The 26681-nt window shown below is 41.4% G+C and overlaps 1 protein-coding gene and 1 long non-coding RNA gene across 4 annotated transcripts in view; one reads left to right on the forward strand and one right to left on the reverse strand.

Annotated features, from left to right (window-relative positions):
• The window catches only part of MATN2 (matrilin 2), a 476504-nt gene that overhangs the window by 394356 nt on the left and 55467 nt on the right, over window positions 1-26681 (reverse strand). The gene's annotated exons all lie outside the window — the stretch shown is intronic.
• LOC146830999 (uncharacterized) overlaps window positions 1-26681 on the forward strand; it is a 364002-nt gene that overhangs the window by 202297 nt on the left and 135024 nt on the right. For both annotated transcript variants that reach the window (XR_014961506.1, XR_014961507.1), the window contains one exon: window positions 15615-15742. This is a non-coding gene — a long non-coding RNA (uncharacterized LOC146830999). The remainder of the gene's footprint in view (window positions 1-15614; window positions 15743-26681) is intronic.

Here is a 26681-nt window from a genome sequence, read left to right on the forward strand (position 1 = left end):
TGTAAGAGTAAATTACAAATGTAAATTACTAATAAGTGTAATTTACCTTTGTAAATAGCCCCAGGAAAATTCAAGTGGGAGTCAAGGAATCAGAGCAAGATCTAAGGTTCGAATCATTGCCCAGTGTAAACCTAGGAAACAGTATGAAGAGGCCTGTTGATCACCCCAAACCACATAGGGATGTCATGGTATTCGTAAGTACAGCTGAACTTGACCCACGCCAAAGAACAGGTGTCATCCATCACCAAAGCGGTACAAAAGGGGGTGGTGATGGACGGAGCATCAGAACCAATCAAACACTCACACCCAGTCAACAGATCTGGGTTTGATCCATCACCGTTCTTTAGCCCACTCTGCCACCCCAGTTCAGACATGGCCATATGCAAATCAGTCTGACCCTGTGCCTCATGGGAACAGTCCAGCCCGAACTGCCAAGCCATGCCTTCCCTGGACCGGAATCAAGCTTCCTAGGACCGGTTTCTGGCATTTCAGCCGTCATCAGCCAGGCTTGCTTGAATCCAGTGGCAAAGTGAGCAAGGGACTCACGTCTGAGCATACCCCGCCAACTTGTGGCGAACAAAGCGGTACAAAAGGGGGTGGTGATGGACGGAGCATCAGAGGTTTCCTTCTGTTCAGACTCATACTGGTTCCTCCTAACCCTTCCAGACCAACCAGCATCCGGGCTCCTGCTGTGTTCCTCACTGGGAACAGACCCCAGCTCCAGTTACATCCAATGCTACTCGTACCGGTCTTCAAAGCATTGAGTACATCAACCCTATTGGGGCAACTATTCATTCATCCATCCGACTGTCACTCTCAGGCAGTAATGGGCTGGTAGACTCTGGACTGAACATACCAGTGTGCAGACAGTGAGGGGCGAGAGTACCCCTGACAGTCGGTTTTACACTGCACCATCTCTTGTTTGGTTATTAATGGAGGAGTTTTGTGCAGCGCTGCATTGTGCTTTCTGTAACTTCATAGCACTGACGGGTGAGAGCATACATCACTCTATTGAAATGGGAAATGATGGGTCAGTTGTGGGGGTAAGTTACCCAATCCGATGCTCACCCCCTCTTCCGTGGGATCACAGCTGAAGGTGAGGCTGAAGTCTTGAGTTTTCAGATGACTCCTCCGCTTCATGGGCTGGGTTTAGCACTTCGTCAGGGTCAAGGGTGCTCCAGAGTCTCAGTCCTTGCGCACCTAGAGGACCAGCCACTGCGTCTCATCCTCTTGTAGGATCGCTGGTTTCTCAAATGAGCAACCTTGAGTGAAGACCTCGGGTCTCACTCTTTATTTGTGTACATTGTTCCCTAAGGTGGTGCTAGATATATTGACTCCCTACAAGAGAGGTCTTAAATGGTATCTTTGACGTAATTCTCTCTTCGTGTTTTACAACAAGCGAAGAAGGAGACGTTTAATGCTTATTGTAGCAGGAATTCACAAGGCACCTAGAGTTTACTTATACACATCCAGGACCAGGGTTTACGTCCCATATAGAAACTGTGCATCCCTCATTGCATGCTTCTCAGCTAGGCTCAATAGTTATTCCGCAGCACAAACGCCCTGCCAAGAATGACCCTAGCTCCCTAGTAGTCATTCTAGAATTGTAGAGCTCATCTTGAGCAACCCTCCTGTGGTCAATTAGGTTTAATTCTTAAGTGCCAAGAACTCAGGATAAGCGCTATCCCCTGCTATACCCCATACACATGGGGCTACAGCATGATTACACCAATGACCTAGGTAAGATGGAATGTTTGCCAGACACATTTTTCATTATTGCATTCTTGACCTTTGTGATTGGTTCCTGCAGGCTGGTGCTGGTTTGAGAGACTGACTGTCTGTGGGTCTTGGATGTGAAGCAATCATTATAGTAGGGGGATCTAATCAGCAAACAACCAAATCATTTCAGTAACTTTCCTATCTGCAGGCAATGTCCTGCTCGACTGAAAGTCGAGCCTTGGGGTGTGGCAGGACCTGCTGTCTTCTCAACGCATAATACACAGGACAGGGCTGAAAAACTGTTCCTATGGACGTGCAGTGTCACTACTACAGGTGTGGGCCTGAGGTTAGCACACTAGTTTGTGAGATCTGAGTTCCGGACACGTGCCCTTTTAATTCATCCATATTAGAGTGGAAAAATGAAAAGCGGCTCTTTTCAAGGGCAGTTCTTTCTTGTAAAAGGGATGTAAAGTACACTGGGATTTGCTTATCTCTTTGTTCGCTCCAGCTGCTCCCAAGCGCAGTATTTCCTAGGAACCAGTGCAGCACAGTCTAAAGGCTGGTGTCACCGGATGGATTGGGAGGCATTGAGAGCTCACTACACGGACACAGCCCTAAAAGGCTTCATGGTAGCACAGCTCTTTTTAGCTCAAAATATGCTGTGTCTCAAAGACTGGAAACAGCCTACAATAGGTTCATGGAAATAAAAATAGTTTTAAAACCCACCAGCGATGTAGAAATGTTCGTGTAGCACACTGAATTTGATGGGGTTTCAAGTTCAAAAATAAAGTTTATTTAGACCATTTGGTCTTTAAACCACAACTTGTACATTATCATTTTAAAATCTACACATTACAAAGTCGCATTATTAAGCATTAAAAATCATAAAATCCTTGAAACTTCATTTCTAACAATTTTAAAACAGATAATTTCATTTAAAATTACAAAGCACTTAGCTACTCTTAAGCCTTTAATGAGGCAGGGAACTTATATACGCCCTGCATATATTTCCGAATGGCTATCGCAATATCTAAATTTTCCATATCAGCAAGAAGCTCCCATGCTTGTGAACGTGCCCTTACATCATATTTTAAAAATATCGGACGAAGGAATAATTTACGTAAATTTAAAAATCTTCGACAATCCAATAAAATGTGTAAAATGTTACATTTCAACCCTATCTTACACATACAATTGCCATCAGGTTGCATTAAAACAGATTTTATTGCACTATTTATTATGACTGGGTTAATACCAATTCTTATCCTAAGTACTTCCATTCTTAACCAGCGGTTCGGTAATAAGTCAAGGTAAGGAAAGCTTATATCTTTCTCCCAGCTAGTACTCATAAATTTTACAGAATCTTTCTTACTCAAATACTCTCGGTCTATTGCTCTAGACAATACTTTACCCTGCATTTTAAATACACTCTTTATTACATTGATTTGTAGAGTCTTCGGGTCTATTTTCACATTCAGGTGGTCACAAATGGTCTGGAGTTTACTTCTTGTGGCCTTGGCCCACTTTAACTCACTGGATTGAATTTCTTTCATGCACCATTGAGACACCTTTGTGACCTCCCCAAGACCCAAACGATTCCAGAATCTGAGTAGACTTAATTGCACCTGAACATTCCAAGCAGTTAGGCCTAATTCCAATCTGATTGCCTGGATCATTGCCGAGCTGGGGAGTGACAATAAGGATTTCAAACATTTTCCTTCATTTTTAACACAGGAGCTTTTACCATCAATACAAAAATCTTCTGAACCATATTGGAATTGCGGGGGAATCATAGCTTTATAGGCCCTCAATAGTGGTTTAGGGGACATATCACCATAGCTATGGTTGAATCTTTTCAGTCCATATACCGCTAGATGTGCTTTTATTTTCTGTGCCTCCAGGTGTATGCCCCACTTCAGGGAACTTGTAAACCATATTCTGAGGTATTTGTATTCATTTACAATATCTAGTTTAGTTTGGCCCAAGTACCAACTAAACTTCATATTCCTCTTCCCGAAGCACAACATTTTTCTTTTGTCCATGCTTACTGTAAGTCGTTTTGCCGTACAGTATTCGCTGAATATATTCATCTTCCTTTGAAGCCCCACCTCGGTTTGGTCCAGTATTACTAAGTCGTCGGCATACAGCAAACAGGACAAATGCCTTCCATTTACTTTTGGGCTTGCGCCTCTGGCAGAGCCCAAGATAAGAGGCAAATCTGCTAAGAATATGGCAAAAAGAAGCGGGGCCAAAAGACAACCTTGCCTCAGTCCATTGTTTATTGCTATCTCAGGAGTTAGGCCGCCAGAAGTATCTTTAATTACCTGTGTCCAATTTTGGCTGTGCAGCTCCTGGATTACCAACAAAAGATCTGCAGGAACCTCATAATTTCTCATGGTCTCCCACAAGCACTCCCTATCCACCAAATCAAAAGCTGCGCGAAAGTCCACGAAGCAGCAATACAACTTGCCCTGCAGCTCCATGGACTTCCGCGCCACAGCCCATAGGGCGAAGCAGTGATCAATAGTAGAGTGTCCTTCCTTAAAGCCTCCCTGCTCTATTGGAACTACCGACCGCCGCTCCACCCACTCCTTTAATCTACCAAGGATTATTTTTGAAAAAACCTTTTCTCCTATGTCCAATAAATTGATTAGTCTATAGTTCCTTGGATCCTTCCTTTCCCCCTTTTTATGTAGGGGTCTAATTATGGCCCCTCTCCAAGATTTAGGAATACAGCCTGAGGCCAAAATGGCAACGAACATATGAGATAAAAATCCTGCCCACCAATCTATTTGAGTCTTAATTAAGATGGCGGGGAAATTATCGGGACCTGCTGCACGAGATAGATTCAACTTCTTGATTGTTTCTTTTACTTTCTCTACATTAAATGCTGGTTTTAACGCTTCTACACACACTGTCCAAATTGGTTTTTCCTTATCTATTTCCGGGATCCTACTAGCTTTATATAAATTTCCTAGGTAATTTACCCATGCCGCCTCTTCCACAACACAGCTCATATTACCCGGGGACCTTCCTGCGGCATCCTGTATCAACCTCCAGAACCCTTTTATATTTTTATTTTCTATTGTCTCTAGAAGGTTTACCCAACATTTTTCTTTAAAAATCCTTTTCTGCTTCCTTACTAAGGATTTATGGGGCATATCAACAACAACCGGCGATAATTATCTCTAAGCGCACTTAGCGCTAGGATAATTATCGCCGGCTAGCGTGAATTGTTATCGCTGAGATAGCGTGCTATTAGCAATGCTTATCTCAATAGCGATAAAAATCCTCACGCTAACAGGCTAACGTGAGATTATCGCTGGAAACCCAGCGATAATCTCACGTTACCTTGTTGATAGGGACAGGCAAACTTAGCCATGATATCCTCCTTCCATAGGATATCATGGCTAAGTCTGAAAAATACCAGACGTAAAAAATCAGCATTAACCGCGGTTAGCGCTGCTTTTTTTGTCTCTAACAGGGTTAGCGACATTCTTGATAATAGGAGAAATGTCGCTTAGCAACATTTCTCCTATTATTTTACTCTGGAACGCCCCCTTTGCATCTCATTAGAGATGCAAGGGGAAGCGTAGAGTAAAAGGGTGCTAACATGCAAATTTGCATGTTAGCACCCTGTTGTTGATAGGGCGCTAGTTTTATCTCTCCTTTTTTGGCTTTTAAAGCCAAAAAAGCAGAGATAAAGCCCTTGTTGATATGCCCCTTAATTCTTTCTTCAGATTGAGCAGGATCTCTAAGTTCCCGTGATCGTAACATTTCCTCTGACCTTACTCTATTTTCCGAATGGCCCTTTTTTAATTCTGACATACAGGGTTAAGCCACCTGGGCCTTCCTTTGCTATATTGTATTTTTACCTTAACCTGTTTCTTATCTTTTAGATACACTCTAACACATTGCACTGCCTGTGCTATTTTATCCACGTACCATGCTACCTGATGACCTTCAACACTATCCTTCATTAAATTTTGTTGAAAGCTTACCAATTTCTCAACATATTCTTCCGTCAATTTTGTAGACAGGCGCTTTGGGTATTCCACATTTTGGGGGATCACCCTTTCACATGTACTTATTGACCCCCATATTCACAATACAAGGCATTATGGTCACTGTCCCTGCGCTTGATTACCCAGAACTTTTTTACCATTGCGTAGTTCCAGGCCCGAATAAAAATATAATGTATAGGACACTGTTGATTGCCTACTCTAAAAGTCTGTGTAGCTGGTCGATCTGGGTCCTTCCTACCATTTAAACATATTAATCCCTTAGAGCCCAGAAACTTCCCTAAAGCTTCATCTTGATTGGTGGTTAAACATGTGGGGAATTTTGCAGACCCTATATTATAAGAGCTCAAAATTTCCTCAAACCAGTGGTCTATCTTTCCAAAGTTTAATTTGTGGTTAAAAGCACCCTTTATCACCATTATGTCCTTCCCGTACATTTCTATTAAATTGGTCATATCCTTTTTGAAGAGCCCCATTTCTGTATCATATTCTTTTTGGGAACCCCATTGAATATATACATTTATGAGGATTAAATGGTCATCCTTCCCTTCAGTGCCTGGATAAGATACCTTACAGACCAACAACCATTTACATAATGAACTAATTAACTTAACCTCTTTCACTAACCTGGTTGAGGTGAGGGTCATAATCCCACCCGAGGGGCGTCCAAATTTTTTCATTTTGCTGGCTGGTTTATACATTTGAACAAACCCTTCAACTACTGGGGTATTGCCGCATAGCCATGTCTCTTGCAAACAAATGATATCAACATATTTTGCGACGTGGTTTAGACTATCCACCTTTGTTTGTCCTCCCAACCCGTTTATATTCCATGAAATTAATCTCAGGCTATGCGGCAACTCGGTGTCCTAATCGATCTCACTAAGACATCCTGACTCATTCAGACCCCATGAGCATGTACTTAGGATACTATTATCCGAACCCCAATTGTCCCAGTTTTTATTAGGCTCTAAATTCTCTACCGCTATGGTAATATTAGCCTTCTCCCCATGCCCCCCTGCTACCAACTTCACCTGCCTTTCCCCCAAACCTGCATGGAATCTCAGAAAGCCTCCCTCTCGCTATTTCCCTTCTTCAACTTCTGCTTCAGGAATTATCCTTATGCCCTCTTTTAGTATCTCCTTCTCAGCTTTCTGGATAGCTGCCTTAACAAGACCTGAGTAGACTAGGACCTTTGTGTATTCAGTACCTTTGTTGTTGCTGCTAAACCCTACCTGTCTCAAATCCTTTGCACCAATTTCTTTTAAACTTGGACATTTTGAAAAAGAAAATAAGAGTTGGGAGCAGTTTAGAGGGGCTATCTTCCTTTGTTTTTTCCTCCCAGTCACTTGGTCAGTAGATTTAAAGTATATCCACATTTTATTCTTATTGCTCTTAACTGAAGTTTTTGAGTCCCAATCTCCTCTTCCATGACATTCGTTCTTTCTAGGGAGTATGTTCACTCTACTTCCTCCAACTGCTGAACTTCTAGGGGATTCTTTTCCTCCTAACTTATTTCTATTAATTTTGGGACACTCCACCTCCCTACAAGATTTACGGGTATATTTGCGTGGTTCCCTTTTCCCTTCTACATCAGCTTCGACTCCTACAGAGCCAGAATGCCTCACTATTTGCCTTCTTTGCCTTTTATTATTTTGCGGCATTCCATTTTTATAAGTTTGTTCTCTAATCTGCAATTCCTTGCCCTTCTCTTTTTTTGGGCCCTTCTTTCTTCCATATATATAAGTTGATCTTTTATGAGAGTATCTAAGGCTCTGGTGTTTTGGCAAAGAGAAATCTCCCCGCCTCCTTACCAGCATCGGCCATCTAGAAATGTACACATCATGCTGGGCACAACCCTCCACAGTAGCCCCTGTGTTCCCTTCAATATGACCTTCTATTACGGGGTCTTGTACTGGTCTGACCATTGTAGGCATCTGTCCCCTTATCCCCTGTAGTTCTTCTATCATTCTTTTAAATTGTGTTTCATGATTATTTAACAAGGTATTATTGATGGGGTTTACATTATATACATAGGTTGATTTGGGGACATTTAGAAAGACTGTCCAGGGATAGATTAATGGCAAAGGGAAGGTACATGGCTCCTTTGCCAAGACAGACATAGGGCCATAGGTGTGTGAGCGGAGTGGTGGTGGAGCTTGGGTGCACAGATCAAAATCCCCCATAGGGTGGTCTTCGGTGCACAATTGTGCATTTTTGTTGTAACAATTGCAATTGTATGTTTTTAAAGATTTCATTCGTCTATTTTAATCCTGGAGGGAGCTATTATTTTCTTGAAACCTATGTGTTATTTTTCTGTATCACTAGCTATGAATCCTGTGCCCAACTGGATATGCTTAGCTCTATGCAGTAAATGCATTAACCCACTACTTTTTCTCTCAAGGGCGCAAAGGGTATACACAGATCTCTGTAGCAGTAGCTCTATTGTCCCACTCATCGGACTCACTTGGGGGCATATCATCAAGGAGGCGATATAAAATTATCGCTGCTTTTGCGTCTGTTTTCGGATGAAAAGCGGCGATAATTTTATCGCCTTATCAGCAAGGTCACGCTATCGCGTGAATCCTTGCATTAGCTCCCTTTCCTGTAACGCCCACCTTTGCATCTCTAATGAGATGCAAATTGGGCGTTCGTCCCAAAATAACTGAAGAAATGTCGCTAACCGACATTTTTCCAACTATCAATGGGCACGCTAACAGGCATAGCGATAAGAAAAGTAGCGCTAACCTTGGTTATCGCTACTTTCCTTACGCCTGCTTTTAGTTTGACTTAGTCATTATATCCAATGTATGGTGGATATCATGGCTGAGTCTGCCCTGCTCTATCAGCAAGCTATCGCCAAACTTTGTGATATTATCGCTGGATTTCCAGTTATAATCTCCCATTTTGGCAGTTAGCGCTTGGAATTTTATCGCTTTTGAGATAAGCGTTGCTGATAGCACGCTATCTCAGCGATAAAATTCCACGTTACCCGGCGATAATTATCCTAGCGCTAAGTGCGCTTAGCGATAATTATCGACGGTCCTTGATGAATTGCCCCTAAGATTCGAACATGTGACTGACTTACAGGTTACACAGCATCTATGCATGAGTTGAATTAACCTCCTAGGCTTTCTCACGTGGCTTAGAAGCTGCATTGTGCAGGGTTTACAAAGATGACTACAGTAAATACATTAAACTGATTGTCTACCTACCCTATTATGGACTAGCTTTAGAGTTGGTTGGTAATGTAAAGTCCGCCTATTTTTGAAGAAAAAGCTAAATTTGGAAGACAATCCACTGATGGATTTTCCCCCAAACACACAAATACTATGAAGGGTATAATTCTCATTACCGCTCAAGGCTAAATTGCTGATCTGCAGATTACACATAGCTCTATACAGCAGCGCATTAACCTACTAGGGTTTCTCTAAAGCATGCACAGCTTGTTCATTTTTTCCTCGTTTCCTTTTCTTTTCTTTTTTAAAACATATTTTTATTTATAGTCCTTGTTTATCTCCAGTGCTTAATTTGTAAAATATTAAGCGCCAGGGCTCTGACCAGGAGGCCACTGCAGCTTGCACCACCCATCGCCCTTGTCATTGATGCCAAAACAACTACTAACCATCTCTCTCGCATGTAAATGCGACAGTTTAGATTATTCCAGGTCCCCAAAGCTAAAGGAATGGCTGGGGAGAGAGGTATTGGCAATTTTAATGTATATTGTATTCATAAACAAACGTTGTTCTGCTCATCTCTAAATTAGATGAGCAGCGCTACCATGTGGTGGACTGTTCTAGTTATGGTGTTGACAATTAGGTGCCGGTGCAGAGAACCGGAAACCAATAAAGTGCCGGTGGTGAGCACCGGAAAGCACCAGCTCAAATTAAGCACTGTTTATCTCTATCCCCTTTGTTAGATATTTCCAGCTCCAAAATCTCTCTTTCTCTCAAGTGGTGTTGTATGTTATGCTGTTTTCATTTCCTGCCTAATGATTTTCCCTTTTTTCTCAATCTCTGCCTCCCTTTCAAGCTTGTTCTTTTTCCTATAGTTTCTTTTCTTCTAATGATTCCTATTCAATGTCTTTTCTTCTTGTTCTTGTGTCTCTTTCCAGGAGCATGCCTGCTTTGAAATCTTTTTAATTGAATGACTTTCATTCTTCCTTTGCTTACTTTCAAGGTACTTCGTTTTAGGTTTTGCCTGCATGCTCTAGAAAGAACTCTTCTGGACCATCCCAGATGGTACAGTGGGTTTTCGGACAGACTATTCAATCAATCAGGGGTTATTGAGCGTGCTACTCACCCGTGAGGGTATCAAGGAGGTGTGGTGGGGGGGGGGGGGGGGGGTTCGACAGATCCGTTAGCCGAAGAGCCAGGTCTTGAGGGAGTATTGCTTACCAGTGGTTGGCTTTTTGTCATGCCCATGTGCTTGCTTCTTCTACAGTGCCTTTCCTTCCTCTTCTCATGTTCCCATCCCCTTCCCCGGAACATAACTTTTTTTTACCATCCTTTTGGTTCAGTGACGTATACTCCAACTGCTCACATTCAGGGAACTACTTTTTTCTTTTGCGTTCAATACTGTGAGAGAGTATTTTCTTGCTCTCTTGTGTGCTGCTTCTTCCTTCAAATTCCCATGCTTTTTGTTGCTCCCACCTTCACCCATCCCAACTGGTCCATTGATTTGCATTGCTCAGCTTTTGCTTTCCTTCTGCTAAGTTGCTTCATCACCCACTCACCATTGCTCCCTTACATTCACTTTTCCCCCACTTCCTCATCTCACCCTATTGCTCCCCCAATTCCATTGTGATCATTTAAAAAAAGAAAAAACGTATTTTTGTTTCATTTTGTTTGGTTTGCGCTGCATCTGCCATTTGCTGTCGGGCAGCTCTGTTTTTCAATCCGCTTTCATGTGTGTTTATATATTTTCGTTCGTTAAAAATTAAACAAAATGGCTGAGCAGCCATGCAATGGGTTTGTGCATGCATGGTGATGCATGCTCACGCATTTGTCATCAACTCATAATAGTGTGGTCGAACTGTTAAAACAAGCGATCATGCTGAAAAAGTAAACAATGCACTACATAAGTATAAGATGTGGAAGGTGTGCCGTTATTACCTGATGGCAAATCGTGGAAGCGGTTGCCAGTTTCATTTCCAATGCATCACAAGCAAAAAAAACTGACAGATGTGAGCAGCAAGTGTTACCCAGCTGAATCGATACCTAGAGGTCAAAGTCTAGCAGAAAAGAGCAACTCCCTACTCCTCTACCTCACCTGAAAGGTGAAAGACAACCCCGTGTTGTCATCCACAGCACCATCCTTTGGTGACATACGCCAAACCTGTGAGCGCACCCGATGAGGGCTGCATACCTCTACAACCCATATCAGGTGAGCTCTGCTTTTACCTTGTCTAACATACAGTAAACTGTGCACTCCAAACTATAGCGGTTTGTAAACAGTGTGCCATATAACTTTCAACAGGCAGAATGACACTTGCCTCCAGGGCTTATACTATTTCCATGCTACTGTATTGCTTCGTTTGTTTAAACTTTCCATCGATCTATCTACTATCATCTCTACTGATTGCATTCATTTCTTTGCAGTATTGGGAGTTCATTGTTTCTTGTAAAATGGCAAGGCCCAAGTTCTATAGATAATATAGTGCACTAATCATGAGTGACACATTATTTCCTTGCGGTAGGCATTGAAGGTGCCAGATAGCTTTGGCCAATGGAACTAAACATCCACACCTTATAAACATCCTTGTTACATAGAGTTTGTGTATACCTCTTATCACTACTGTTTAATATGAACACTTGCCCGGATATCCACTGTGGATAATCTATTGTCAACAGACGCTTGGCATTTCTCACAGATTTTTTGGAACAGGCTTTGGCTTTACACCTAAACCTCCTTTCAAACATACCTCTTCACTCCACATCTGATGCACTCTGCCTTCACCTTGCTTAACATGGAGTGATACTTGTACTCCAAACTTTAGTAGTTTGTAAATGGTGCACCATATAACTTTCAACATGCACAATTAAACTTGCCTCCAGGACTTATGCTGGCTTCAGGCTACGGACCCACACATGCTCACTCAGAAACTCTATGCAGTAAATGACTATGATGTTCTCAGTGATGCCATCAATTATATAATTTGCGATACCATCAGTGATGTCTTTAACAATGTCATTTAACATGTCATGAGTGATGTAGTATGTCGGGTCATAAGTGATTTATGGCAGGTCACAAGTTACAGTCAACTCAGTCATCTATATGTCTATAAAATCTATAAAAATATGTTTTTAAATGTTACTTTTTATCTTATTTCAACACCTAACTATGATACAACTTTAACCTTTGCTTTTTTCAGTGAGTTTCTAGTTTTTTAACATAACCTAGGATCTGATCACCATATTCAACTGTAACGTCACTTTAATCTTTGGCTTCTTCAGTGAATATATATAAATGTACACTCATACTAAGTAACTTCAACACCCCCTGGGAGATACTGGTGCACCGGGTATTACTCTGGTGCTTTAATGAGATCCTAAGATGAAAAAGTCAAAATAATGACATATCAATCCGGATTTTAAAATAGCTATATTATCATGTTATCTAATAATTGTAAACTAAATAACAATTTTTGAAAAAATACTATTCGGATTTAGATGATTTCCATACATTAAACTTGAAAAAACATGAAATATTGTGTGACTGCTTTTTACTTTCCTTTAGGTAAATTGAAGCCAAAAATAAATATTTGGATTACATATCTGTTAAGTTTTTAATATGCATATATTGCCATTTTCATGTTTGCAGTCTGTGGTATTTAAATGCTCCATGTGTGACACTTTGACACCTTATCATAAGCATTTTAAGAAGAAAACTGATGTAATGCAGAAACCACCAGCATTGGTTTATTCTTGTGGTGCCTGAAGGTCTGCATTTCTAATTTGAGTAGCAAAACTAAAAAGACCTCAATTCATGAAGAAAAACAGAAGTACCATCACTACTTGCACCTATCACAGGAAAAACCTGACTCATCAGAAGTGACGTATGTTACATCTCAGTGGGTCATCCATTTTGAGGATTACGTCAGAGCTTTCAGGTTTCCACAATTCCTAGCAGTAATATCTTGTACAATCAGGAACACAACAAGAACTGACATCACATGACCGTTCACTTCAATTACATTACAGGAATTACCCTTAATGAAAGTGGTATGATGATAAAAATAGCGCTAATAACTCCCTAAAGCAAACACATTACCAAAATATCACTAAATGGTACAACTTGATAAATATTATGTATCAGTAGGCAAAAATCAACCCCCCAGACACAAATAGCAATAACTGTTTTCAGGGAATATATCGATCAACAGCCTCTAACATCATATGAATAAATGACCCACACAGCATGCACATTAGTAGCTCCAGTTCTTATGTGCCTCTGTGGGGGGAAACATCCATTACAACGCAGTCATTACATCGCACTGCTTTTACAATGCAGCTGTTACAACGCAACTGTCTTTACATCGCATGCCATTACAATGCATGTCATTACAACGCAAGTCACTACAATGCATGCCATTACAACGCATACCATTACAACGCATTCCATTACAACGCATTATAAGGTGAGTAATAGAGATGTTTTATTGTGGGTATGGGATTTGGGGTAGATGGGAATAGTAATGTTTACCCCTACACTATCCAACACTTTTCCTACTGTTGCACTCACTGGAGTGGGAATAGTAATTTTTACCCCTACACAATTCAACACTTACCCTACTGTTGCACTCACTGGAGTGGGAATAGTCATTTTTACCCCTGCACTATCCCACACTTACCCAACTGTTGCCCTAAAAGTATTATGCATTGTAATGGTATGCGTTGCAATGGTAGTTTTTAAAAATGCATTGTAATGGCATGCGTTGTAAAATCATGCTATGTAATGGTAGTTGCGATGTAAAAACCGCATTGTAAAAGCATGCGTTGTAATTGTTTGCGTTGTAACGTCATATATTTCTCTGTGGGCCCCACACACAATATAATTAAATGACTCCAGATAATGTATACGTCAGTGGTCCCAGGCAGTACATGCATGGCCAGTGTCTGTAATCAACATCAATGGTTAAGGCAACACACTTTGGTCAGCAGTTGTACACCCATCACCCACACCTAGCAGGATAGTGCAGAAGGAACCCGATGCTATAAAAATAGAGGAGAGTTCTCTAAACAAACCTTGCTGTTCTTGTTTGGATTGACTTTTATATAAACTGAAACATTACTCAGGAAATCACAGAAAAGCAGCTGCACACACTGCAAGTGTTTTTACAACTCATAATGAAAATGAGGTTTCCATCATTTGTGGGGTTGGCCGGCAATGTACACGTGCTATCATTTTTGAGTATGTATGACTATAGTGTACATGTAATTTATGAGTCCTTTAGAGCCATATTTGGAAGGATCAAATTCAATTATCCCGCCTTGCATGTAATTAGCGTCTCCTATTACAAATCCGAGAGGCCTCGAAGAAAATCCACCACTTCCCTCAATATCAGGCCACCTGCTGAGCAGCGCGTCAGACCACCCACTTGCCTGCGTGTCAGACCACCCGCTCTCTTGAGGATAGAGCACCGAGGGCAGCACCACCTACATGGCTGTACCCAATGCATGCCCAAAGTTTCTTGGAAGTCTACATCGTTCGTCTGTTAGGTATCTTGACAGATGTGTTGAGGTTGTGATGCCGGTTATAGTGAGTTGAGTCTACACAAATAGCTGGAGTGTGAAGTATTTCTTTTCAAAAACCGAGTATTCAAAAGCTCACAAAGGTGCAATGAGCCGTGCCAAGAGGAGGATAGGGAATCAACACTACACAGAACTTCATCTAACATCCCATTAACCTTAAAGGCTGATACAGCTAAATATTGACATATTTGCTTCTTTCTCATTTGCTTTATTTTCTTTCTTCATTTTAGCCTTAGCCAACACATGTTTTGTCGTGAAGGGTGCACCCCACGACTTCTTCAGGGCTAAAAACCATAATAACAAACAGCATACTCATTTTGGTGTGTGGCCAAGCATAGAACCAAGTACACCTGTGTTGAAGTGCTATTCAGGGATGCCTTCGGATGTGGAAACCCGTGCTTGAATAGCATAATGACATGATTATCATTACTTGTTAAATAATTTTATAGACCTTGTGTGAACTACCACTAGTGCATAACACTTTTGTGAAAAATTCTTGTAAGACGTGGTATAATCTCAAGAATACAGAAGTGTATCTTGTGTCATGCAAGTCTAGTGCAGTGTAGCCATTAAATCCCTTGTATACTTGTTTTTTCTGTATCCGGCCAGTAGGTTCAGTCCTGTAGTCAAATATATATGTACCATGTTACAAATTCATATTGAGTCACGATGCCTGGCAAGGAAATTCACTGATATGATATTGTGCCTACCTTGATATCGGTTCTACTTCTGTCCCGGATATCAAATGAACCATGACTTTGTGCCACGTATCTTTATATAATAACATACTTAAGTTGTAATGATTTTATCAAAGGCAAAACCCCTTGTACTGGGTAATCACCATTCTAATCCATACATTTCTCACCCATGTTACGCAATCTTGTGGTCCTAAGTCCTCAATTATTGGTGTGTCTTATACATCTCAATCACTATCGTATTTGTCCTGTCTTTCACAACCTAATTAATTAGAGAATGGCCGTCTTCTACTGTGAGCTAAATATAGTTGCTGTAATAAATGTAAAAGAAACCTGTGGTGTAAATGTTGCCCGCTTCGAGTTCGGTGCACCTTTCATCTCGACCATATATAACCCCTATATGTGGGCTTACCTAATTCTTACAGCTAGCCGTATGTCAGCGAGTACGCTACATGCATCCCAGCATCCTGGTCCACCTCTCAAGTGTTCAGCAGCAGAACAATGATCTCTCACCCACTCGGGTCAATAATATTGATTCCGGACTCCTCATCTGGTAAGCGACACTATTCTTACTTGTGTCATCCCGAAACGGATACGAAATTGGAAAGACCGATATTTTCCTTGTGCATGCTGTATGATTGTCCCTATATATAATATTGTAATGTCACTATGTATATACGCACATGTAGTGAATATTAAAGCCAAAGGAATAGTAGAAGACAAGGTTCAAAACCTGTTGCTTAAAATAGTATCACGCCGTACAAGCTTTATGCTGATTGTGTCAGACTGATTTGGTTGACTGTGCGCTACATATCATACTTTAAACCTGTATGTCGTGTTCCTTAAAAGATAAAAGTCTAATCGTTTAAATTTCATCCTATGTCATTGTCATACATATCTGTACAGTGTGATTACTGCTGTGTAATTCAAAATGCAGGGTGACGTACATCACGATTGTCACAATATGCAAACAACGAAGGAGCAGACTTTGCATTATCATCATTTAATCCACCAATTGTGATACAGTTTTTTATCAATACATCATATTTTTATTTAAGTCCCCTAGAATGTAGTGTAGCTCATGATCAGTATTGAGGCCTTGTTCATCTGACTTAAGACTCATTATCCACATGGCTTCTTTGCGTCTTAAGGTGAGTTCTCAGTTACCTCCTCGAGGATCGAGGCCTAGATGGTCTATCCCGTAAAAGGAGAAATATGTATGTTGCCCTTGTGCCTTAAATTCTGTTGCATGTGCTGCCATGGGGTATATGTGATCTCCTTGTTTCAGGGATCTACGGTGTTCACTTATTCTCTCTTTTAGTGACCTGATTGTGCTTCCCACATTGATATGTTTGTATTTACATTCAATAATATAAACCACATATTTGGTGTTGCAGTTAATATTCAAATATATATCAAATGACCATCCATCAGTTCCATTAAAATTCCTTTTCTTTTCTTGCGTCCATCTACACAAGCCACAGTGTCCACATTTGTGGAAGCCTAATATATATTGTCCCAGCCAGTGTTTTTGTGTATCGTAAATGGGATAGCTGGGGTTTAATAATGACCTCAACGTTCTGCCTCTTTTAAATGTAATCTCTGATCTCCCAGATGTGAATTCTTCTAGGGTTTTGTCAAAATGTAAAATGTGCCAATGTTTACGCATACTTCCCAATAAAACCTTGGACAATCAATTGTATTCTGTTACAAGGCATACTATACTCAGTGTACCCTGTTTCTGTGTTTTTCCAGAGAAGTGTCTGGCCTGTATATTTTGAGGGATTGTTCTACTTTGCCAAATGCATTTAAATGTGCTGTTCATTATAATGTTCTTACTTTCAGACGTTCAGTACATTTTTAAATGGGTTTTTAAGAAAGCAACAGGTTCAAAATGGATCTTGCATCACCTGAATGATTTACTATTCCTGGGACTCCCTACATCAGGTAATTGTGGGAAGTGACCAGTAGCATTTGGTAAGCTACTTGGCTAGTATGGAGTGGCATTAGCACAAGAAAAGACCTGTAGGCCCATCACAACACTGACTTTTTTGGAGATCAATTTAGACTCTATAGCATGAACGTGCAGGCCTTTGCATGGGAAAGTGGCTGCTTTCAAGGAATCCATAACTGTGTGTTGGAGTCAAAGAAGGGAACTCTTCATCAGCTACAGGTCCTAGAGGGACAGTTGAATTGTACACGGTGCATCATATCCATGAGCCGTACCTTTTCCAAATATATTGCTCAAGCAACTCAGGGCTTAGGCTAGAGCATCACCTGGCTTGGTTGTTAGCAGAAGTAAAGCAAGATATGCTAATCTGATTGGCATTTTCGGAGGAATTCAATGGGCCAGTGGTCTGGCCAACTCCACCTACATCCAGCCAAAAGTTGGACCTATTCCCTGATGCTGCAAGAAAGGTGGGTTTCAGAGTGATCCGGGCCAGGAATGGTGTGCACAAAGGTGGCCCTCTGGATGGATTAAGTCTGATTTGGTGAGGAAAGTGCCTTTCCTGGAATTGTTTCCTATTGTGGTAGCCCTGACAATATGGCCTATACATTTTCATGTCCTGTCGGTGAGATGGTCACACTACATGGCAGTGGTGGGGTACAAAAACCAGCAGTGCGCATAATGCAGGATGGCGCTCAGGGTGTTGAAAGAGATCTGTAGTATCAATGTATTTATATTTCTCCAATGGTATGTTCCTCTCTCCCCTGTACCTGTGAACTTTATTAGTAAGTGCCCAATGTTGGATCCGTGGTTAGAGATGCTAGTTGGATGGTGAAGCTTTTAACTTATAGTGCCACTGGCTGGAGCGTCATGTATGGAAATAAACTACTTGGCGTTTCAACCATACATCTTGTCTTCAGTTCCTGACCTGATGTGCACATTGATACCACAAGATCAATCTGCTTTACTTGAAGAATATCATCATTTTTAGGTCTAAGCATGTTTCAGGGTTGTGGAATAATGCTGCTGTTGCTCTGTCTCGCTTTAAACTGCAGGAATTTGGGCATTTCCATCCGGATGTTGCAGAAGCACCGACACCATTCCCTGACCAGCTATGACGGCCTGGTGCTCGGTTCCATCAGCCCGCATGCCAGCCAGCTTAGAACTAAAGTCCAAGAGAAGCCTATGAGAGGGCAATCCAGCCTTAGTTGTGTTTTATGTGACAAGTAGACTAAGGAGAGCTGTTTCCTGCGGCCTCCTGGATGCCTTTCCTCACCTCACAGTCACATGATGGCAGATCGGCTGCGTATGCTAGACAGCACCTGTCGGCAATGTCCTTCTTTACAGAGGAGACGGGGGCTAATGATTGGGCTGATTCCTTTATCATTAAGAGGGCTATGAGGTGCCGGCGAAGGCTCGAAGGGATGAGGTCAGATCATAGGTGGCCTCTTGATAGTGTCAGGCTCTGCATCGTCATAGCTTGGGTCCCGCGGGTCTGCTGTTTGGAGTTTGAGGTCATTCTAGTCAGATTTCTGCCTGGTCTTTTATGGGACCTTCAGAAAGGGGGAGCAAGTGGCTGGAGCCAAAACTAACATCCATAGAGGCTGCGATTGGAAGGGGTGAGCTGGCTGAGGGGGAGGCGGGAGGGGAGGTCTTTGGCTGTCTCCCTGCCCTTTTCTAAACTGATGAGAGAGGGCAGAACAGCACATTATTCTGAATGGGGCCCCTGGATCCCAAGGCTGCCTGGTCCAGGCACTGAGGGATTATGTGGTTGTTCAAACAAGAACATTATTGTATGTAAGAATCCTGTAAATAAGTGTTCTGTGTGATGTTATGAACTTACTGAGATATGTTTTGTTAATAAATATGGAATGCGATGTGAATCGCTTTCCAAAAAAGCAAATAACTAGGTCTCCGGCTGTCATTTGACAGAAGTGAGGTCCAAAAGAGGATGGAAAGTGTCCTGTGTTGAGGTACATCATCAACGTGTCCCCTACATATGTTTTCTCTCACTGTTCTTCTTTGGCTAACCACATAGCAGCCTTACAGTCAGCAGAGTACTAAAGTTATGATGTGTCCTAGAGCATGCAAGGAAAATTGGCCCTGTACCTCTTCTTTTTGGTGGTAAAAGACAGTTATAATTAGGGTACAGTGGGTCCCTCACACACCCATGCCCCGGTGCCACTGCCACTGCTGCACGAGTGATAGCTAGGCCACTGCCTACATCGCTTAAGTTGATAAATGTTTTAACAGCCTTATCGTGAGTTTGGTGCTCCTCCTACCGGCTCGCCACCGCTGCGCTGACAGGAGGACTGCCAAGCGTATTGTGCGCCCTCCAGATTATGGCTTCAATCCATGATGGACGGGTGGTGCTGAGGCAGTCTCATGGTGGTGCCTGTTTAAGTCTCAGAGGAGAGCCTTAACAGCCGCCCGCCACCGTGACAGTGCTTCCAGCATGTTCCTGATCGGTGTGGCATGCACCATGTCATGCATGCCATACTGTGCAGGAACGGGGTGCCATTCCAGGGGGCACAACATGTGCCCGTCTGCATGCACCCCCAGGCCCAGAAGCAGCAGGAGGCCATGTCCGCCACCCTATTCATGGCGGGCTCACGGCATATTCGTGGCCCTTTATGCTACGCGGCTGCCACGGGATCATGGATCCTGGCGGAGGCAGGGGTCCTGTAGCGGTCTGACTGCCACTCTCAGATTACTGCAGGCGGACCTGCAATGGCGTCGGTGGTCGGACCACCACCATGAGTAATAAGGCTCTATTCTTTGTCTTTTGATCTACGTGTTTATTTCCTGCCTGGTTTCAGGTCTACGACTGGCTAACATGGAGCCCCATCTGCTGCTAGGTGAACCAAGGGGTTGAATGGGACTGGTTCCACTGGTTCAAGAAGAAAATTATGGAGTCAGAACAGGCCACACTGGGATGGCAAGAAATTGCCAAGACCATTAGACTGCCCTGTCCAGGTCTTACCACCTGTTGCCCCTACAAAAGGGCATGTGAAAACAGGCAGGTTGGTGGTCTAAGTGCTACTGCAATTTTAGTCGAATCACTTCCTCCTGTAGTTGAATTCGTAAACAGTCAAAACAACCCTTGTTGCACTGTCCTAATAGCATATGCTTTGAATCAGAACAAACCAGAATACTAGTCTGGAGCACTCAGCTGATTGTTTTCAAATGATTTGCCTTTATTTCTTGTTTTCAAATGATTTGCCTTTATTTCTTGGCACAACAGTTATGTAATTATTGCTTTTTTTCCGAGTATTTCACGTGCTACTTTAAAAGACACAATAAGACTTGTGACTCAGACTCAGTTTGGCAATAATAGTGTCCTTAGCTAAAGTGTATTTTGGTGAAGATCCAGCTAAGAACGAAGTACTTTGGAATTATTCGAACCCGAAATAAACACTGTGGTTTAAAATGTTTTGTACCTTTTTGGAGAATAATAGTTGCTATTGTTTTACAGCGAGTATGCTTTAGTTTCCGCGTGAGATTCAATTTTAATTGGCAACCTGAATTTAATATTAAAACAAAAATTATTGAAATCACACTACATGTGCATTTATTTAATCATTCACTTACTACTGGGCATTCAGACAGAGCACATAGTCATGTTGCATGTCTACACCACAGCAGAAAATTAGGTGAGAATGAACAGGCAAATTGAACCAACACCAACTATATTTATTCTGGTTTTAAAGGGGGACGAGGAAGGGGAAAGATGAAGGGCGAGAGAGTAAGGGTTTCAAGGAATGAAGGTGTGCATGGAGAAAGACCGAATGGAGCAAATCATGTAGACAGAGCTGGAAAAAAGACCCAAGTAAAGCAGAGGTAAGTTGAGTCTAAGGAAGGCATTGAAATGCTTCAAGAAGCTAATACGGGTTTATACTTGAGCAAACAGAAAGCCATTGAGGAGGTGCACAACAAGGGTGAAACAGAAGAGTGAAAGTAAATCTATAAAGGAAAAAAACGCAGAATAAAGGATTAGTTGAAAGGTGCATAAGTGGAAAGATCCTCACAGACAGAGGTATGCAGTGAGGTATAAGGAGTTCAGTGAAAATCACAATGAAGAAGTTAAAGAGGTTCTGGCGTCCGATCTTCAGAAAGTTAGGTTTCTTCGTACACTTTTGGGTGGTCTTCTACTCCTTTGTTTCTTAATACACATTTGCAGGGTGTTCTTCTCCTTTGTTTCTTATTACACTTTTGGAGGGTCTTCTCCTTTATTTATTCTTAACTTTTGGATGATCTTCTCCTATATTTTATTTTAAACTTTGGGTGGTCATCTTTTCCTGTATTTCTTCTTACATGTTTGGAGAGTCCTCTCCTATATTTATTCTTATACTTTTGGATGGCCTTCTCCTATATATATTTTCTTATACTTTTGGATGGCCTTCTCCTATATATCTTTTCTTACACTTTTGGATGGTCGTCTTCACCTGTGTTCCTTCTTGCACATTTAGAGGGTCTTCGCCTATATATTTTTTAATACTTTTGGATGGCCTTCTTCGATATTTTTTCTTACACTTTTGGATGGTCTTCTTCTATATTTCTTCTTACACTTTGGAGGGTTTTCTTCTCCTTTGTTTCTTATTACACTTTTGGAGGGTCCTCTTCTCCTTTGTTTCTTATTACACTTTTGGAGGGTCTTCTCCTATATTTATTCCTAACTTTTGGATCATCTTCTCCTGTATTTCTTCTTACATATTGGGAAAGTCCTCTCCTATATATATTTTCTTATACTTTTGGATGGCCTTCTCCTATATATCTTTTCTTACACTTTTGGACGGTCTTCTTCACCTGTGTTACTTCTTGCACATTTGGAGGGTCCTCTCCTATATTTATTCTTATACTTTTGGATGGCCTTCTTCGATATTTTTTCTTAGACGTTAGGATGGTCTTCTTCTATATTTCTTCTTACACTTTTGGGTGGTCTTCTGCTCCTTTGTTTCTTATTATACATTTGGAGGGTGTTCTTCTCCTTTGTTTCTTATTACACTTTTGGAGGGTCTTCTCCTATATTTATTCTTAACTTTTGGATGATCTTCTCCTATATTTTATTTTAAACTTTTGGGTGGTTATCTTCTCCAGTATTTCTTCTTACGTATTTGGAAAGTCCTCTCCTATATATATTTTCTTAAACTTTTGGATGGCCTTCTTCTATATATCTTTTCTTACACTTTTGGACGGTCTTCTTCACCAGTGTTCCTTCTTGCACATTTGGAGGGTCCTCTCCTATATTTATTCTTATACTTTTGGATGGCCTTCTTCGATATTTTTTCTTACACTTTTGGATGGTCTTCTTCTATATTTCTTCTTACACTTTTGGGTGGTCTTCTGCTCCTTTGTTTCTTAATACACGTTTGGAGGGTTTTCTTCTCCTTTGTTTCTTATTACACTTTTGGAGGGTCTTCTCCTATATTTATTCTTAACTTTTGGATAATCTTCTCCTATATTTTATTTTAAACTTTTGGGTGGTCATCTTCTCCTCTATTTCTTCTTACATATTGGGAAAGTCCTCTCCTATATATATTTTCTTATACTTTTGGATGGCCTTCTCCTATATATCTTTTCTTACACTTTTGGATGGTCTTCTTCACCTGTGTTCCTTCTTGCACATTTAGAGGGTCTTCGCCTATATATTTTTTAATACTTTTGGATGGCCTTCTTCGATATTTTTTCTTACACTTTTGGATGGTCTTCTTCTATCTTTCTTCTTACACTTTTGGGTGGTCTTCTGCTCCTTTGTTTCTTAATACACGTTTGGAGGGTTTTCTTCTCCTTTGTTTCTTATTACACTTTTGGAGGGTCTTCTCCTATATTTATTCCTAACTTTTGGATGATCTTCTCCTATATTTTATTTTAAACTTTTGGGTGGTCATCTTCTCCTGTATTTCTTCTTACATATTGGGAAAGTCCTCTCCTATATATATTTTCTTATACTTTTGGTTGGCCTTCTCCTATATATCTTTTCTTACACTTTTGGACGGTCTTCTTCACCTGTGTTCCTTCTTGCACATTTAGAGGGTCTTCGCCTATATATTTTTTAATACTTTTGGATGGCCTTCTTCGATATTTTTTCTTACACTTTTGGATGGTCTTCTTCTATCTTTCTTCTTACACTTTTGGGTGGTCTTCTGCTCCTTTGTTTCTTAATACACGTTTGGAGGGTTTTCTTCTCCTTTGTTTCTTATTACACTTTTGGAGGGTCTTCTCCTATATTTATTCCTAACTTTTGGATGATCTTCTCCTATATTTTATTTTAAACTTTTGGGTGGTCATCTTCTCCTGTATTTCTTCTTACATATTGGGAAAGTCCTCTCCTATATATATTTTCTTATACTTTTGGTTGGCCTTCTCCTATATATCTTTTCTTACACTTTTGGACGGTCTTCTTCACCTGTGTTCCTTCTTGCACATTTGGAGGGTCCTCGCCTATATTAATTCTTATACTTTTGGATGGCCTTCTTCGATATTTTTTCTTACACTTTTGGATGGTCTTCTTCTATATTGCTTCTTACACTTTTGGGTGGTCTTCTGCTCCTTTGTTTCTTATTATACATTTGGAGGGTGTTCTTCTCCTTTGTTTCTTATTACACTTTTGGAGGGTCTTCTCCTATATTTATTCTTAACTTTTGGATGATCTTCTCCTATATTTTATTTTAAACTTTTGGGTGGTCATCTTCTCATGTATTTCTTCTTACATGTTTGGAGAGTCCTCTCCTATATATATTTTCCTATTCTTTTGGATGGCCTTCTCCTATATATATTGTCTTATACTTTTGGATGGCCTTCTCCTATATATCTTTTCTTACACTTTTGGACGGTCTTCTTCACCTGTGTTCCTTCTTGCACATTTGGAGGGTCCTCTCCTATATTTATTCTTATACTTTTGGATGGCCTTCTTCGATATTTTTTCTTACAGTTTTGGTTGGTCTTTTTCTATATTTCTTCTTACACTTTTGGGTGGTCTTCTGCTCCTTTGTTTCTTATTATACATTTGGAGGGTCTTCTTCTCCTTTGTTTCTTATTACGCTTTTGGAGGATCTTCTCCTATATTTATTTTTAACTTTTGGATGATCTTCTCCTATATTTTGTTTTACACTTTTGGGTGGTCATCTTCGCCTGTGTTCCTTCTCGCCCATTTGGAGGGTCTTCTCCTATATTTATCCTTTTACTTTTGGATGGCCTTCTCCGATATCTTTTCTTACACTTTTGGATGGTCTTCTCCTATATTTCTTCTTAGACTTGGTTATAGTTTTTTTTCCTCTATTTCTTTTCTAAGTCTTTGGGAACGTTTTTACAGGACTTGAGGTCATTTAGCCTTATCTAAGGCAACACTGCTTGCCCCAGTCAACACAATTCAAGTAGACAGCGATCTTCACTCAAAGAATGTTGTATAGAAAACCATAATCAGTGTCAACCATTTTGAAAATATGTTTTTAGCGGTAAAAGATCTTCAAGGGAGTACATTAGAGTATAATAATATGTATAAAGATTTGTGTCATTTGCATTGTGATATTGGTGTATGTTGAGGCATTCTATTCACTAATACCTGACGCTAGTAGAAAGGCCAAAGATTGATTGATGTGACATTTTCTGAGGCCTATGCTCAAACCAGATAGGGGAATATTTCCATCAAAGCAGGAATACTGAGACAGAAGCTATACTTTCTTGAAAAGCTGAATCTTCAAAGCTTGTGGACAGGTGAAAAAACAACAGCTGGTTGGATGTCTGAAGGTGAGGATACATTCAATGTTATTGCAATTGTCCACAGAAGGTGAAGCAGCTGAAGTCTTGATGTAGATGTTGACTTTTTAAAGAGACCAATATAGGTCACCAGTGAACACCAGAGAACAAGGGGCATAGAACTGGGCTTGACGGCAGGCAGTCACAAGGGCAAGTGAAGAAGGTGTTGATGGCCTAAATGTTTTTGACTTTTTGGCTCAGAGCACATGGCCATAATGCATGTGCGCAAATGACCAATTCAGCTAAATGGAATCAGAGACCAAGAGCAGGGATCCATGGTCTGGAGGGGCACAACATGTGTACCTTCCTTAGCAAGTGCCTCTGTGGTACCCTTGCCTGTTCATATGAGCTTGACAGTGGCAGCAGCAAGTGTTTATGAATCATAATCACATAGCTTGCTTTAACCTGTTCTCAGTACTTGGGTAAGTTGCCTCTAGTACTTGCTTCATCTATTTTAAATTGTGCTTAATTTTAGTTGCTACATCTCAAGTGCATGTAAAGCACAAATATGTACCATAGGTGTGTGGTAATATGTGCCTGGACTGTGTGCGCTGTGTGGATGGGAGTTCATGTAAGTTCAGAGGCATCCATCTTGTATTATTGTCCCTGAAGACATGTTGTACAATTTAGAGGTGGAAGGTAGTGTGCCAGACATGTATTGTGTAATGCTGGCATTCCTGAAGATTTTGTGTAACATCAGACTCTGAGCTGTGAAGAGGATGGATATGGGGCTCCCTTTAGAAGTGAAGAAGCACTCCCATTAGATTAGATGGAGAGTGTGGGGAGTGTATGTGCAGGAACTGAAAGATATATACTCACGATGAGTGACAAATTTACCCAGCATAAGCCATAAGGAGGGTAGCATTAACCTTTCTATCACCTGAGTTCAAAGGGGACATGGTGTCTTCTGCCATGGAACCTCTTCCTGTCAGGTTACGGCGCATGGAATGCATCTGGAAGCAATCTGAAAGAGATCTGTATGGACTACCTGTACATATTATATCTTTGCCATGAACATTGGCAGGAATATTCTATTAGCGTCCTTGCATCCCTGTGTCATCGTTTCTCTCATTGACTGATGTACTGGATCCTTGAAGCCAAAGGTTGCAGGCAGAGCTTAAGTACAGCTGAAGGTGGGCCAGTTCCCTATGTAGCATAGTTAAGCATTTCATTCACATGCTTAATATTGTCTCAGATCTTCAGTGGCGTAGCTAGAGCTTCTTGCGCCCGGGGCTATCCCTCAGATTTCCGCCCATGGCCAGGGGGCTGGGGAAAAAGGACGGCGAGCAGCGGGGGTGGATTGGCAGGGTTCAAGTTACAACGCCACTCTCTACTCCACTGCAGGTGAAAGCAAAGGTCGGAGCGGAGGTGTTGCGTGGGTCCACTCACTATTTTCACAGGGTGAATGCCGTCCACCCTGCCAAGAAGTTGGGCCACACAGAAATATGCTGAACTTGTCCCGGTGGAGAAGTGTGGCTCAATGATTAGAGCGGCAGACCCTGATGCAGAGGTCTAGCCCGGGACCAGGGTTCAATTCCCCGCCTTGGCGGGTCTTGGGCTCAAAAATTCCACGGACTTGATAATTCTCGCCTCGGTGCCATTCCAATCATGGAGTCCCACTCTGCAACTCTGGGCAATAGCTTGCTTAATCTCCACAACGGCCCCCACAACGCTAAGGATGCCTGGCCTCCACCTTGGGGGTGCCCAGGAGTGGACACCTCACAGGGAAAGCCAGGATGGGTTCCACAGCGGTATTCGTACAAGCGCCTTGAGACCCTTGCGGGTGAGT

Source organism: Triturus cristatus, chromosome 5_1, assembly GCF_964204655.1.
Source record: "Triturus cristatus chromosome 5_1, aTriCri1.1, whole genome shotgun sequence".
NCBI classification, from domain to species: domain Eukaryota; kingdom Metazoa; phylum Chordata; class Amphibia; order Caudata; family Salamandridae; genus Triturus; species Triturus cristatus.